Below are 16,014 nucleotides of genomic sequence, written 5' to 3' on the forward strand. Positions count from 1 at the left end.
ATTCAGATATCAGCTATGTCTACCTCTGAGCTATTAATATGTTGCCTTTATTAATGGAGAGAAAGAGGACTTCTGACCTAAATTATCTACTCTTGAAGAAGGTATTTTGAATATGTCAGATGTCCTACACTTCTATCCTTTTTCTATGAAAGAATATATGTAACTAGCTTCAGTGTACATGCTCATGCTAAGTCATGTAAATATCACTCTAAAGGTAGGATTAACCTTTAAAAAGGGAGAAGGGATCATGATTTGGTTTCAGTGTAATGAAGATGAGCTATATTTCTCTCCTATCTTTATCCACAAGCATCTCCCTACGCTCTTATATGTTGTAAAGGTGGCCTTCTGGATGTACTCTGAGGGTATGTATGCTCACAGTAAGGAAGTAAAATGAAGAACAGAGAATGATGTAACACATTTCCACAGTGTAACTTCAAAATTCATCACACCAGTAACTTTCATTTTAAGGTAAGAACAACAATATGCAAAACACTTTAATGCTTTTAACTCTTACTTACATGCACATAATTATATTCAGCTTTCTGATGGATGGCCTTACAAAATGACTCAGAGGTGATATGCTTTGCAGATTTCTGGGCATTTTCTAGAGGGGCTGCAGCCAAGTGGTTGGAGAATCATGTTTGTAACAATGACTGCTGTCAAAACTGTGTTAGGTAGTGGGGTGCAGGTGCATCTTGTTAGCAAGAACATTGTCCTCTATGTTGGTTTTTAGTAGGTATTTATAAAGAGCAAGATAATCTTTATCTCAAGGCTGCTTTTAAAACACCCCCAGACTTCCTACTCCAGTTAAATTCTATTAATTTCAGCCATAAACATAGTGATGTGACTAAAAATATGAGGTGACACTACGCAGGTCAACACATTGTTCAGAAGATCTAAAGCAGTAAGGAATGCTGTACTTTGGTCAAAGAACATGCTGTTTGAAACAGGAATAAAGAACTTAAAACATGTCCTCTTATTGTGTTATTTGTCTCTTTGTAAAGAATGAAACCAACACAGAAAATTAGGTACTTGTTTCCAAACTTTATAGCAGTAAATACTGCAGTCACAGAACCATAGGGGTTGGAAGGGACCTCTAGAGATCATTGGATCCAATCCCCCTGCTAAAGCAGGGTCCCTGGAGCAGGTTACCCAGGTAGGTGTCTAGATGCTTCTCGAATAGCTCCAGAGAAGGAGACCACAACCTCCCTGGGCAGCCTGTTCCAGTGCTCCGTCACCCTCACCAGTTCTTTCGCATGTTGGTACAGAACTTCCTGTGCTCCATCTTGTGGCCATTGCCCCTTGTCCTATTCCCACAAACCACTGAAAAGAGGTTGGCCATATCGCTCTGTCTCACACACATAAGATATATGTAAACATTAATAAGATCCCCCCTCAGTTTTCTCTTCTCAAGGCTGAACAGACCCAGGTCTCTCAGTCTTTCCTCATAGGGAAGATGCTCCAGGCCCCATATCTTCTTTGTTGTCCTCTGCCAGACTCTTTCCAGGAGATCCCTGTCTTTTTTTGTACTGGGGAGCCCAGAACTGGACACAGTACTCCAGGTGAGGCCTGACCAGGGCAGGGTGGAGGGGGAGGATCACCTCCCTTGACCTGCTGGGCACGCTTCTTTTAATGCATTCCAGGATCCCATTGGCCTTCTTGGCCACCAGGGCACACTGCTGGCTCATAGTCAACCTGTCATCCACCAGTACCCCCAGGTCCTTCTCCTCAGAGCTCTTCTCCAGCAGGTCGTCCCCCAGCCTGTACCCATACATGCTGTTAATGACTCCAGAATTGCTGTTTCCATACCTTGCCTGATGTAGAATTTCCGAGACTTCTATTAATTTTCATTTTCCTACTCTGAGGGATTTTCCCCTTGTTTTTTCTTTCTCCTAAGCCTTTCTGTTTTTGCAAATAATTTTCCAATGAGGGCTTAATACAATTAACGTAATATAGGCCTACAGAAATCTGCAAACATACTCTAAACACAAATGATTTCAGGTTGATTTGAGCTAAGGAGAAATACAGGAATGCAAAGAACTCGATTAACAAATCTTTTAATACTGCTAGCAGAATAGATTACCATTTATATGAATCCAAGATTGTTACCGAGTAAGAGCTTTGTATATCAGACATGGTAAAATAAGCTTCTATTATAATTATATTTTAAGGTAAAGATGTTATTTTAGTTTATCAGACTGAACACTACTGCACAGCTCAAAAGACAGAATTAAGAAAAAGTTAGAAATTATGTGACTTTTCATATGGAAGTAATTGCAAAGAAGAGTTGTCTTAGCTAACTAGTTATAAATTGAGAGAGAAAAAGTAATAATAACAACAAAAGAAATAGTGATTTTTGTTAGTTGATAACAACAGAACTCACGGGGAAAAAAATATTTCTCTTATGCATTTTTCCTACACTATGTGTAAGTTCTGCATATGGTGCACAATAAGCAGGGGACCTCTAGGACTCATTACCTCCCCTTGAGTCTCTTAGCCTGCAAAACAGATTTATTTACTAGTCCACCTTTTAAAAAAAAGAAACATGCTTTTCACTCTACTCTTAGAGGGAGTCACTAGCACTTTTGAGACTTGTAAGGTGATGGAAGCAGCAGAAGTAATTTGGAATAATTTTCCCAGTAGTTGGTTTCTCTATTCTTTTTCTGAGCAAGTTACAGGAAACTATGAAGCACCCTCCTGGTCTGTTTTCTCAGTTTGATTCCCCAGTAACTATCCCCAGTAACTACTGGACAAGAATTTAGTATACCATTAAATTCATCTGCTCTTTTGAGTTCTAGCAATGAAATAATACTATGTTAATAACATAATTCTTGTTTTAGTAACTCTTACAGTATATATTCAATCTATTTTTTTTTTTTTTCTTATGTTTCTTATTTTGAATGAATTCTTAGGAAGATATACATTTCACTACTTCTGAATCTTGCTTGTAAATTGGGCTTAAAAGTGTATTTGTCTTTTTATCTGCATCAACTATCTATAAGTTCTTGTAGCTTATATAGTTAGTATAAGTTCCTCATCACTGCCCTGAGCTGCTGGGCATTCTTCTGAGTCCAAGATGCATGCACTTTTGATTCATTTCCAGTCTGTTCAGAAAGGAGTTTGGAGTTAGAGGTTAAATGGAAACAACATTCATATCCCACTAAATATAATATTCAAAGCATAGAGCTGTAATTTTGGGGGGGGTCATCCATTAACAGTATAAATAGCAAGCCGTAAGTAGCAGCATAGACATCATTTCATTAAGTTTAATGACAGTCAAACTAATATTTATTAGTTTTAAAATATTGAAATACCTTGAAACTCTGGTCCTTCACTTCTACCTCCTATTACTTCTACACAGAAGCAATTTGTTTTAAATTGAACTTGGACAAAGTAAACCTAATACGTCTGTTTTGAGCATTTTCTCGCTATTTGCAGCATCTGTTCTGTCTCTGCTAAGATTCTTCCTCTGACCTGCATGATTGCCTCTCTTCATTTCTGAGTGCCAATTAAACTCTGAAAGTCAGCCAGAGGATACCATGCTTAGGCAACTAGGCAAGTCAGTAGATTTATGTTACAATTACCATACTTTAGTCATTATTAAAACACATTTTAATTTCTTTCATTTCTACTGACACATAACCAGAAGATGCATGTCCAAACAGAGCTTCCAAAAGTGGCTGTTCTTCTAGTAAAATAAATAAAATATGTTGGCTTGCCAGTAATGTTCTGGAGCATAGATGAGCAAAAATAAGTAGTTCTACAACAAAACAAGAGTTGGTGTAACCTCAAATCCTTAGAGATAATAAAGGCTTAAATCTCCCCGGAAATGTAAATGGTATCTCGGGGGATTATCCACAATAATTCATTTTCTCAGGCAGAAACTAGGTCTAGGCCTGCTCCACAGAAGAGGTGACATTCTCCTATGCAAATCTAATTGAAAAAATGCTACATAGCTATGGCAATATGATTAGCAATGTCAGAAAAGAACTAGGGTGAGTGTGTGAAGTTCCTTACATCTAATAAAATAAATAAAAACAGATTCTTTACAGAGACAGGAAAGACTTCTCTCCAGAGAGGCCTTTCCTGTTATTTCATAGTAAAATATAATTAGCTATGTTCTTAAAAAAAAGAAAAAAAAAAGGCAGAACAGATTTTGTTGCACAATATTTATTTATTTATTTATTTTTCCTGACTAGCTGCTTATGTTGCTCATGATTACATCCCTGCATAACCAGAGTAATTCTCTGTGGAGTTCATTATGATAGCAAATGCAAACAGGAATGTGAATGAAGGATCGCAGCACATAATAGGGGGTAGTTGATCTGCTGATACAGATTTTCCAAGAAAAAAGAGACAAAGTGGGCTTTGTTCTAATCTAAAACAGTCAAAACATAAGCTCCAACTTTATGTTGTACTTTCAGCGTGTATTGAAGATAGTGCTTTTGATCTAAGTTATCAGATATATACACAGTTCTACTTCATTATCATGCTGAGGAGGAAATAACCCCCCTTGGCCCCTTCTGATGGCCTCTTTTTTGTCTCTCTCTAATCCTGATGCTGAGAAATATAATGAAACACACCATGCTGCTGCAGCAATCACAGAAAACACATCTCTGAGCTTAAAAATAATCTTGGGAACCTTACATACCTTCAGAGTTCTCTGATTAAATCTGTGGAAAACACCAGTAGAGCAGTGTAGAAATCTTTGCAGATAGCTCTAAGGTGCACTTGCAGAGGTGTTTCAGTGCCTAAAGATGTAGATGCATGATATATGGGGTTTCCCTTATTTTCACTGATCTGAAGAAGAAATCTCTTCCTAGTTTCCTTTTGAAGATCATCCCATTTAACTCCATCTGAAGGTAAGCACTTTTGAAAATCCCATTAAATCCCTGCTTCTCCAGGCAGGAACCTAGGTAAATTCTAAAAACTTGTTCTACAACTCTAGAAAAAATTTGAAGGAATGGAAGTGGAAAACAGGAACAGCAGGCACCAGAACCTCAAGACTGTTTCAAAAGGATACTTAACATCCATTTTATTCAGTGCTCATGTTGGGTGTTGAAATGAGAGTAAGCATTGACACCATTTAGTTTTGGCCATTGAAATTATCCCATTACCTAGGCAGTTTCTGTAGGCTCCCTTTATTATCAGGGGATTAAGACAGACGCCTCCAGAGGAGGTTTTCTGAATTAGTCTGTAATGGAGTTATTTTCTTCCAGTGGCTGTACAGGGAATCTGACTGGCTCCCTACTTAGTTAAATCAGGTAACAAAAGATGGAAGAAGTCAAGACACCCTGTGATATTTATTTTTAACTATAATGTAGGAGTACAAGATTACCCCAACTGTAGGCAAAGCAGCATATAGCATGATGATTTTTTATATGATTTATTATGGAACACCAGCACATGAATATCACTGAAAGCATATTTCTTCTAAAAGTGAGAAAGATTATTTTAATTGCATCACCACCCACTTTTCAATCTTTGTCCATATTTAGTTTACTTGAGGCTTTACAGAGATTCTTCTGTATGAAGAGGTCTCTTCCAACCTAGAAATTCTGTGATTCTGTGAAATTTCAGAGCTGACCACAGGAACACTATGTTACATATAGAATAGACAGAATCCAGAATCCTGTTTTTTTTTTTTTTTTTTTTTTGGGGGGGGGGGTGTTTTTTTTCTTTTTTTTTTTTTTTTTTTTCTTTCATGGAAGTAACTTCATTTCTTTTCAATGACCTAATTCTTCCATTACGAATGAATGGAAAATGTGGAGAACAATCAGAAAGTAAAATGCAGAAAAAGAAATGAAAATGAAAATCTAAGCCTGCTTCTACAGGTTCAGGCATGAACTCCTATACATCTCATTGCAGACGGTGATAAGAAATAGTCTGCAACTGATGCTGTGCCTACCATTACTCAATTCCAATAAATTCTTTTTGTTTGTTTGTTTGTTTTTAATCAACATCTTGAAAGAATAACAGTTGTAATATAACTAGAGAACTGAGTAAAAATTTAAGGGAAATAAGTTAATTATTTACTGTAATGTGGTTAGGATTTTTTGTGTAGTGTTTTTCCTCTGAATAAATAAAATATACCATTGAGAGTTAGGAAATGAGAATTTCATTGAAATGCTAGTAATACATACAAGGGCCCAGCTTTCTACAGAGCTCAGAATGACTATTTAAGTATTTTCCATAGACTAAAGAAACTCAAAAAGGAGATAATTAAAGGTATTATATCCCATGGTACCCTACTCAATTGACTAAAATGTAAAGAATGTACAAGCAGATTGATTCTGCTATCTCACCTGAATTAGAGAAAGAACAGATGTGAAATTAGATCCTCTACCACAGATGAATGGCTTAACTGTACCTCCTTTTAAAATATTCAAATTAGATATCTGCAAGATACATAGGATTAGGCTCTACTAGAGATTGGAACACAGAGTAGAAGATCTGAGTTCTGCAATTTACACATCCAAATTATTGGCATTTAACAGGAAGACAATGTATATATAGATCATAGAACTATAGAATATGCCGAGTTGGAAGGGACACATAAGGATCATCAAGTCCAGCTCCTGGCACTGCACAGGTCTACCCAAAAGTTTAGACCATGTGACTAAGTGCATAGTCCAGTCGCTTCTTAAATTCAGACAGGCTTGGTGCAATGACTACGTTACTGGGGAGCCTGTTCCAGTGTGCAACCACCCTCTCGGTGAAGAACCTTTTCCTGATGATCAGCCTAAACTTCCCCTACGCTTAACACTGTTCCCGCGGGTCCTATCACTGGTGTTTATGGAGAATAGGTCACCTGCATCTCCACTCCCCCTTGCAAGGAAGTTGTAGATTGAAGGTAATGTGTATATAGATCCAACAGAGACAATAAGAACCATTTACCTAGTCCTTCCACAGAAAAAGAATAGCAAGGTACAGTGAGATGCATCTGGGTGAGTGGGCAAGGGGGGTTCAAATATTGGTTAAAAATTTGATCCTTATTTATTCTGAGTTGACTGAGTGCTCTGCATGTTATATTGCTGGATGTGAAGCACAAAATACTGCTTCAATCCAAATAACATTAGGACAACCAAAATTCTGTGTTTGGTGAAGAATATTTTTGTTTGGCAAATTAATCAGAAAACAGAAAACATACAACTCCACTGTGGCTCCCCAGTATCCCAGGAATACTGATCTGCAAATTCTTAGTAGCATCTGTGATTTGTCTTGGAATAACTTTCACTGAATATTACAACTGTGAATTATATAAACACAAAGGCAGCAACAAAGCTCTCTTGCTAATGATGATTGTTCCTTTAGTAATTATATGTATCATTCCTTTAATTACATTATTCATTATGTTAATTTATTGCAATATTCACATTAATTATTTCTAAATGTGATTGGACTAGCTATTTCTGATACTTGGTGCAGTTAGGAATGGCGTGGCTAACATTTCAATTAAATTCTTGTGCTCTTACTTGGTACGTGCTGTAGCTGTACTGTGAGGGGACTGCTTATTATGTGAGGCTTTGGGGGATTTTGTTATTGTTGTTTTAAATTATTATTATTATTATTTTTTTTTTTTTTCCTGGTGAAGTAATTTATTTTAAAGATGTAGCATAGAATGAAGGCATTTGCCAAGTTATAAGATATATATATATATATATTCCCCAACTCCCAACTTTATATTTCTACTATTAAATGAAGCCTTAAAAGCATGTGTGTGTATATATATACACACATATGTTATACGTGTGTGTGTTTCTCTCTCAGAAACAGAATATAAATTATTTAGTAGCACCAGCAAAAATAAAATAAAATAACATACCAGTTCTTAAATATAAGACCTTATTTTCAAGTTTGGAAAGGGTGAATTAACCTCCCAGGAAAGATGCTGGAGGCATTACTGAGTTTTACATTGGCAGGGTAAAGAAGGTGTTCATATCTTGACTGATTGTCAGACAGCTGTGAAAAGAACTAGAAAGGAGTTACTGCCTAAAGGCACTTTTCCTTGTCTGATCCTGGTCCTGTTTTTTGTTTTTTTTTTTTTTTTGTTTTCCTGGAATCTATCTGGGCAAGAAATGCACAACAATATTAAGAGAACAGCAAGGCTGGACAAGCAAATAAGTGGAAGAGGTGAATGATATCTTAAAGTAAGATGAATGAGTACAAATAGAAGTTTTTACTTAAAGAGTCATACAAAGTACAAAATATCTGTGGCCTCAAAAGCCCCAGAAAACAGTCTCCATGGCAGACCAACCTATTTAAGCACAAAGGTCAGACTGTCAAAGAAACTAAACTGCCTCACAGAGCTGTAGAGCAGATGATGAACTGGGAGGTAATTTAATGAACTCCTGCAACCTTCCATCCTTCAATATTTCACACTCTCAGATATTTTGACTACTTACCTAACAGTGCAACAGACATCAGATTACTGAATTCCAGGCAAAAACAATTATCCTGAAAACAATTGAAGGGGGAAAGGCATGCTTTAGCCCCTTTGTGCCATTAAGATGACTTGTTTCTTGAACAGTTGTCATCCATAATCTTTTCACCTTTTCAGAATTGTCAGTTTTTGTTGCTGTTATTGTTGCTGTTGTTGTTATTATTACTATTGTTATTATTATTCTTTAGAAACAATGACCTTTGATGCCAGAGTATGTCTTTACTGCTAACTCATAGGAAAGCGGAGATCCCCTGGGGGTGCAACCTGCATGTTATTCTCCCCTTCCATTGTTTTCCTGGGCATAGGTTCCATCTTACTCAAATGGGTATGGATATACTTGAAAGAATGAAAAAAAATATATGATTACAAAAAAAAAGGTTAATCAATTAACTATTGGGTGCAAACAGGCTGTAAAGAGGACAGGGCCATATTATTTTCAGTGGTGCTTAATGCCAGGACAAGAAGCAATAGGAACAGATATTCAGACTGGAATACAAGTGGATCCATCTCAACATCAGGAAAAACTGGCTGTTCTGGTGGCTGAGCACTGGCATGGGTTGCCCAGAGAAGTTGTGGGGATCTCCTTGGAGATCTTCAAAAGCCACCTGGACATGATCTGGGGCAACCTGCTCTGGGTGGCCTTGCTTCAGCAGGGGATTGGAGCAGGTAACCTCCAGAGATCCTTTCCAGCCTCACTCATTCTGTGATCCTGTGAATTACTACAACAAAATTAGCAGTGACACACTGGAGATATATTTATTTTTCTTATATGAACATGAACTAAGTATCTTCTAGAATGTAATAGTTACTATGGTGAAATAGAGCATACTCCAAATATTCTCAGCCATCTCAGACAATGTTACAACCTCCATTCAGCATAAAATTTAAAACGTTCAAAAGTTTTACTGAAATTAATGTGAAGCTTTCTATGAGTGCTTTGAAATTTACTCTGCATCTCCTCTCCTATCTATTATTTATTTGTAGTTTCAGCAATAGCAACTTCTTTTTTCTTTTGTGCCCTGAAGCTTCTGACAAAAAAAAAAAATCATTCATGCTACAAATAATTTTATGCCTTGTGAAATGGAGAAAGCTAATATTCAGAACAATAAACAAGCATAAGTGACTGAGGGTTTACATATCCTTCTCCTAAAATACATACAACTTACAAAACTAGTTAAGAAACTTTTTTTTAAATTATTATTCCATTAAATAGAGCTAGCCAAGATGTAATTAGAGGTGGGGAAAAATAATAAAGGGCAGTATTTTTGTTATTTGATGTGTGTTAATGTATATTGGGACCCTGATCATAAGTGTAACACAGCTCAATGCTGTGTTACTCAAATCAGAGTGATTTGCACCATATAAAAATAGACAAGAGTAGACTGAAAGAGAATCAACAATAATTAGAAACTGTAGTATTCTCAAGGCCAAGCAACTTAAAAACTTAAAATTACGTGCCTCAAAGACACACTGGCCCTGAAATACAACATGATCTCCTGGCTTCCAGTAGCGTTCATGGGGGATGCTAGTGCTTCACCTCATGGGAACAAAAGTTTGAATTTGGAAGACTGACAAGACTACAAACCATCTCTCTGTCCATTCTGCTGCTGCTGACAGAGAAACCCATAAGCAAGGCAAGACTTGACAATGTGTTCACAGACAAAAGTTTTAGAATCAACCACCATGCAAGAATCATGTGCTGCACCAATCTGGCCTTAGAAATGTCACTTTCCCTAATCCCTATACTGCTGAGCTACAATCCAGTTTGCTGTAACTGTGGCAGTTCCAGAGCTTCTTCACAAAGCGAACAAGTAATGACAACAGCTCGGTTATCCACCACAGGATAAACCATTCCCATTTGCAGGAAAATAAATAAATAATAAATAAAGAAAGAAAAAAAAGATAAAACAAACAGGATGAAAAACAGAAACTTTGACTTGGTTTAATGGTAACCAAGTTAGGTTAACCAGTGAGGTAAGCAAGCTAATGTTTAACTTGGTTTAATTGAACTTGCCATGTATCATTGTTTGGTCCTGTGTTACCTTCAAATTACACAAATGACCTACAGAATATCACTACAGGATACAAAACAAATCTGCCAATAATAAAGAATCACAGAATTCACAGAATTGTCTAGGTTGGAAGTGACCTCAAGATCATCGAGTCCAACCTCTGACCTAACACTAACAAGTCCTCCACTAAACCATATCCCTAAGCTCTACATCTAAACGTCTTTTGAAGACTTCCAGGGATGGTGACTCCACCACCTCCCTGGGCAGCCCATTCCAATGCCTCACAACCCTCTCAGTAAAGAAGTTCTTCCTAATATCCAACCTAAAACACCCCTGGTGCAACTTTAGCCCGTTCCCCCTCGTCCTGTCACCAGGCACGTGGGAGAATATACCAATCCCCACCTCTCTACAGCCTCCTTTAATGTACTTATAAAGAGCGATAAGGTCGCCCCTGAGCCTCCTCTTCTCCAGGCTGAACAAACCAAGCTCCCTCAGCCACTCCTCATAAGACTTGTTCTCCAGACCCTGCACCAGCTTTGTCACCCTTCTCTGGACTTGCTCGTGCACATCGATGTCCTTCTTGCAGCAAGGGGCCCAAAGCTGAACACAGTACTAGAGGTGCAGCCTCACCAGAGCTGAGTACTGAGAGACAATCACTTCCCTAACCCTGCTGGCCACACGGCTTGTTACGCAAGCCAGAATGCTGTTGGCCTTCTTGGCCACCTGAGCACACTGCTGGCTCATATTCAGCTGACTATCCACCAATACTCCTAGGTCCTTCTCTGCCTGGCAGCTTTCCAACCATTCCTCTCCCAGCCTGTAGCTCTGTTTGGGATTATTGCACCCCAGGTGCAGGACCCGGCACTTGGCCTTGTTAAACTTCATGCAGTTGACCTCAGCCCATCGGTGCAGCCTATCCAGACCCTCCTGCAGAGCCTTCCTACCCTCGAGCAGATCGACACACACGCCTAACTTGGTGTCATCTGCAAACTGACTGAGGGTGCACTTGATCCCCTCATCCAGATCATCGATAAAGATATTAAAGAGGACTGGTCCCAGTACTGAGCCCTGGGGGATGCCACTAGTGACCGGCCTCCAACTGGACTTGACTCCATTCACCACAACTCTTTGGGCCCGGCTATCCAGCCAGTTTTTAACCCAATGAAGCGTATGCCAGTCCAAGCCATGAGCAGACATTTTCTTGAGGAGAATGTTGTGGGAAATAGTGTCAAAAGCCTTGCTGAAGTCAAGACCACATCCACAGCCTTTCCCTCATCCACCAAGCGCGTCACTTTGTCATATAAGGAGATCAGGTTCATCAAGCAGGACCTGCCTTACATAAATCCATGCTGACTGGGCCTGATCACATGTTTGCCCTGCAAGTGACACTCAAGATAATCTGCTCCATGGGTTTCACTGGCACTGAGGTCAAAGAAATGACTAAAACTCATAGAGCACAGAAATTTAGGTGAACTAAATTAAAAAGCAGTTATAAACAAGCTAATGAAACATATACCTGGTGTCACTCAAACTGAGAAAAAACACCACATATGCTTCAATCCTCAAATGACTGAGGGAGCAATTAGAGTGTACCCAGATCCACCTGGTTGAGGGTGAAGGACAAGTGGAGAGCTTGTGGATGAGAATTAAGGGGTGGGCTGGTATGGTGGACACTCTTGTGGGGGTGTACAACAGGTCACCAGATCAGGAGGAGGAAACCAATGAGGCCTTCTACAAGCAGCTGGCAGTAACCTCACAATCATGGGCACTGGTTCTCATGGGGGACTTCAATTATTCAGACATCTGTTGGGTAAGCAACTCGGCCAGGCACGCACAGTCCAAACGGTTCCCACAATGCATTGAAGATAATTTTCTGATACAGGTGGCGGAGGAGCTGATGAGGCAGGGAGGTGCTTCTGGACCTTATTCTTGCCAACAGGGATGGGCTTGTTAAAGATGTGAAGGTTGGGGGCAGCTTGGGATGCAGCAACCATGAGAAGGTGGAGTTCCAGATGGAACTTGGTGGAAGAAGTAAGGCAAAAAGCAGGATTGCTACCCTGGACTCTCGGAGAGCCAACTTCGACCTCTTCTGGGACTTGCTTGGGGGTGTCTCATGGGGTAGATTACTGGAAGGCAAAGGTGCTTGTAGGAGCTGGACAACATTTAAACAGCACTTCTTCCAAGCTCATCCCTAAGCGTTGGAAATCAGGAAAGGGGAGAAGAAAACCTGTGTGGATGAGCAAGGTGATCATTGATAAGATCAAAAAGAAGAAGGTTTATGAAATGTGGAAAAAGGGCCTGTCCTTTTGGGAGGAGTATAGAAGTGTTGTCAGGGCCTGCAGGGACACAATGAGGAAGGCTAAAGCCCACCTAGAGATTAGGCTTGCAAAAGAGATAAAGATAATAAGAAGGTTTTTTTTTTTTTTTTTTTTTTTTTTGTTTATTTGTTTTTTTAAGTACGTAAACAGTAAAAGGAAGACTAGGGATAATGTGGGTCCCCTGCTGAACAAGAGGGATGTCCTGGGAGACACCAAGAAGGCAGAGATACTGAATGCTTTCTTTGCTTCAGTCTTTGCTTCAAGGACTCCCCTCTGGGACTACTGGACCCTGGAGGGAGAAGCAATGGTCTGGGAAATGGAGGGCTCCCCACTGGTTGACAAGAGAGAGGTTTGGGAGCGTCTGAGTGGGATCAATGCACACAAATCCATGGGCTCCGACATGATGCATCCACGTGTGCTGAGGGAGTTGGCAGAGGTGATCGCCGAACTGCTCTCTATCATCCTTGAAAGGTCCTGGAGAACAGGATTGGTGCCTGAAGACTGGAGGATAGCCAATGTCACTCCGGTCTTCAAGAAGGGCAAGAAGGAGGATCTGGGAAACTACAGGCCAGTCAGTCTCACCTCTGTCCCTGGAAAGGTATTGGAGCAGCTTGTTCTGGATGCCATCTCCAAGCAATTGGAAGAGAAGAAGGTTATGAGGAGTAGTCAGCATGGGTTAACCAAGGGGAAGTCGTGCTCGATCAACCTCGTTGCCTTCTATGATGGCATCACCAGTTGGGTAGATGGGGGGAGAGCAGTGGATGTCATCTACCGTGACTTTAGCAAGGCTTTAGATACTATCTCCCACGACATCCTGATAGCAAAGCTGAGAAAGTGTGGGATAGAGGAGTGGACAGTAAGGTGGGTTTAGAACTAGATGACAGGCCAAACTCAGAGGGTGGTGATTGGTGGCGCAGAGTCTGGCTGGAGGCCTGTGACTAGCAGTGTTCCCCAGGGGTCGGTGCTAAGTCTGGTCTTGTTCAACAACTTCATCGACAAACTTGATGAGGGAATAGTGTCTGCCCTCAGCAAGTACACCGATGACACGAAGCTGGGAGGAGTGGCTGACATGCCAGAAGGCTGTACTGTCATTCAGTGAGACCTGGACTGGCTGGAGAGATGGGCAGGAGGAAACCAAATGAGGTTTAATAAGAGCAAGTGTAGAGTCCTTTAACTGGAAAGGAACAACCGCTAGTTGTACAGGCTGGGGGACGACCTGCTGGAGAAGAGCTCTGAGGAGAAGGACCTGGGGGTACTGGTGGATGACAGGTTGACTATGAGCCAGCAGTGTGCCCTGGTGGCCAAGAAGGCCAATGGGATCCTGGAATGCATTAAAAGAAGCGTGCCCAGCAGGTCAAGGGAGGTGATCCTCCCCCTCCACCCTGCCCTGGTCAGGCCTCACCTGGAGTACTGTGTCCAGTTCTGGGCTCCCCAGTACAAAAAAAGACAGGGATCTCCTGGAAAGAGTCTGGCAGAGGACAACAAAGAAGATATGGGGCCTGGAGCATCTTCCCTATGAGGAAAGACTGAGAGACCTGGGTCTGTTCAGCCTTGAGAAGAGAAAACTGAGGGGGGATCTTATTAATGTTTACAGATATCTTATGTGTGTGAGACAGAGCGATATGGCCAACCTCTTTTCAGTGGTTTGTGGGGATAGGACAAGGGGCAATGGCCACAAGATGGAGCACAGGAAGTTCTGTACCAACATGCGAGAGAACTTCACAGTGAGGGTGACGGAGCACTGGAACAGGCTGCCCAGGGAGGTTGTGGTCTCCTTCTCTGGAGCTATTCAAGACCCATCTGGACAGGCGTCCAGATAGGGATAGGGACCCTGCTTTGGCAGGGGGATTGGACCCAATGATCTCTGGACGTCCCTTCCAACCCCTATGATTCTGTGATCATTTCAATAAAAGCATTGGGAACTTTGTTTTTGAATAGTTATTTTGTTGGATTTCCAGCTAACAGTAGATACAAGAGAGACTGCTCAATTGCATTTTGGGAGCACTGCACCTGTTGCCATTCTGACAGTGGTGAGGGAACTATGTACAACAGATATGGATACTTAAAATAATAATAAATTAAAATAATAATAATAAAAAAAAACACAGCACATATAAACAATCAACAAATACCTCACTGTACTAACTCAACAGTTACATATGTAATAGTCTCATTACTTTTTAGACTATGTGCATATGTGGCATAAAAATACTGCAAAAGAGACAATAAATGGTTTGTGATTTAAAATATAATTATTATTCCACTGAATGTAGTTTCTAGTTGATACATGAATCTTTGCATGCTTCCCTACAGTCAAAAATGAACCAGCACTTTCTCTGTTAAAATTACATTTTTTTTTCATGACTCTGGGTCAGCTTGAGCTCACTCCTTAGTCTTGGTAAGGCAACAAAGAGGATTACAAATCTAAGTAGTGTTTTGATATTTTTGAAATTGATGTTTTGAAATCAATATTTTGATTTTTTGTATAAAAAGTTAATGTATTTTATTAAATAAAAATGGAAACAATGGTTACAGAAAGTACAAGTGGTCGTTAGGGGTGGGAAATAGAACTTAGCTTCTCTTCCACTTATCACTGGGTAAATGATCTTTCTCTTGATCAGAGAAATGTGCTTGTTTTTATTGCCTCTGCTTTCAGGTAATCAGCTAATATTCCAAGCAAAGATGAACAACTCTTTTGTTTGTTTTTAAAATATAATATATATTAATGGTCTCAGACTTACTTTAGTGAGTTGAAGATACGAGTTTAATTCCTGCCAGGAACAGAAAGTATTTGGACGCAGGTATACTACTGACTCTAAATCTCATAACTGCTGAACTCATAGCCAATATCAGTTGACCCCCATTTGAAGGAAACACTTGACCTTCTCTTTTGTCAGAAAGAACTTAGGCTGTGTCATTCACAGGAGGTCTGAGAAGTGTTGAGTGAAATACAGAGCTCCTTACAGCCAGAGATGCCTTGAGAAGAGTAGGACTCATGCAGTCTCATCAGCCAAGAAGGCAAGCTTGAATCACCCTTGTGGGACCCCAGCTTCTTCTTCCAAATAGATTCAACAGAAGGTGGTATAATTCTGAACATCTAGCAGTGCAGATGGGGAGAAAAAGGTCTTTAGCTGGACCACGTTAGTAAAACACATTCCCACACAGTATTTTCCATTGCCTAACTCAAAACAGTCTTTGCACACTGTGCTGACTGCTGGATCTAAGGTAGCTGATTCTTCCC

This window comes from Anas platyrhynchos, chromosome 1 (assembly GCF_047663525.1).
Source record: "Anas platyrhynchos isolate ZD024472 breed Pekin duck chromosome 1, IASCAAS_PekinDuck_T2T, whole genome shotgun sequence".
Classification (NCBI taxonomy): domain Eukaryota; kingdom Metazoa; phylum Chordata; class Aves; order Anseriformes; family Anatidae; genus Anas; species Anas platyrhynchos.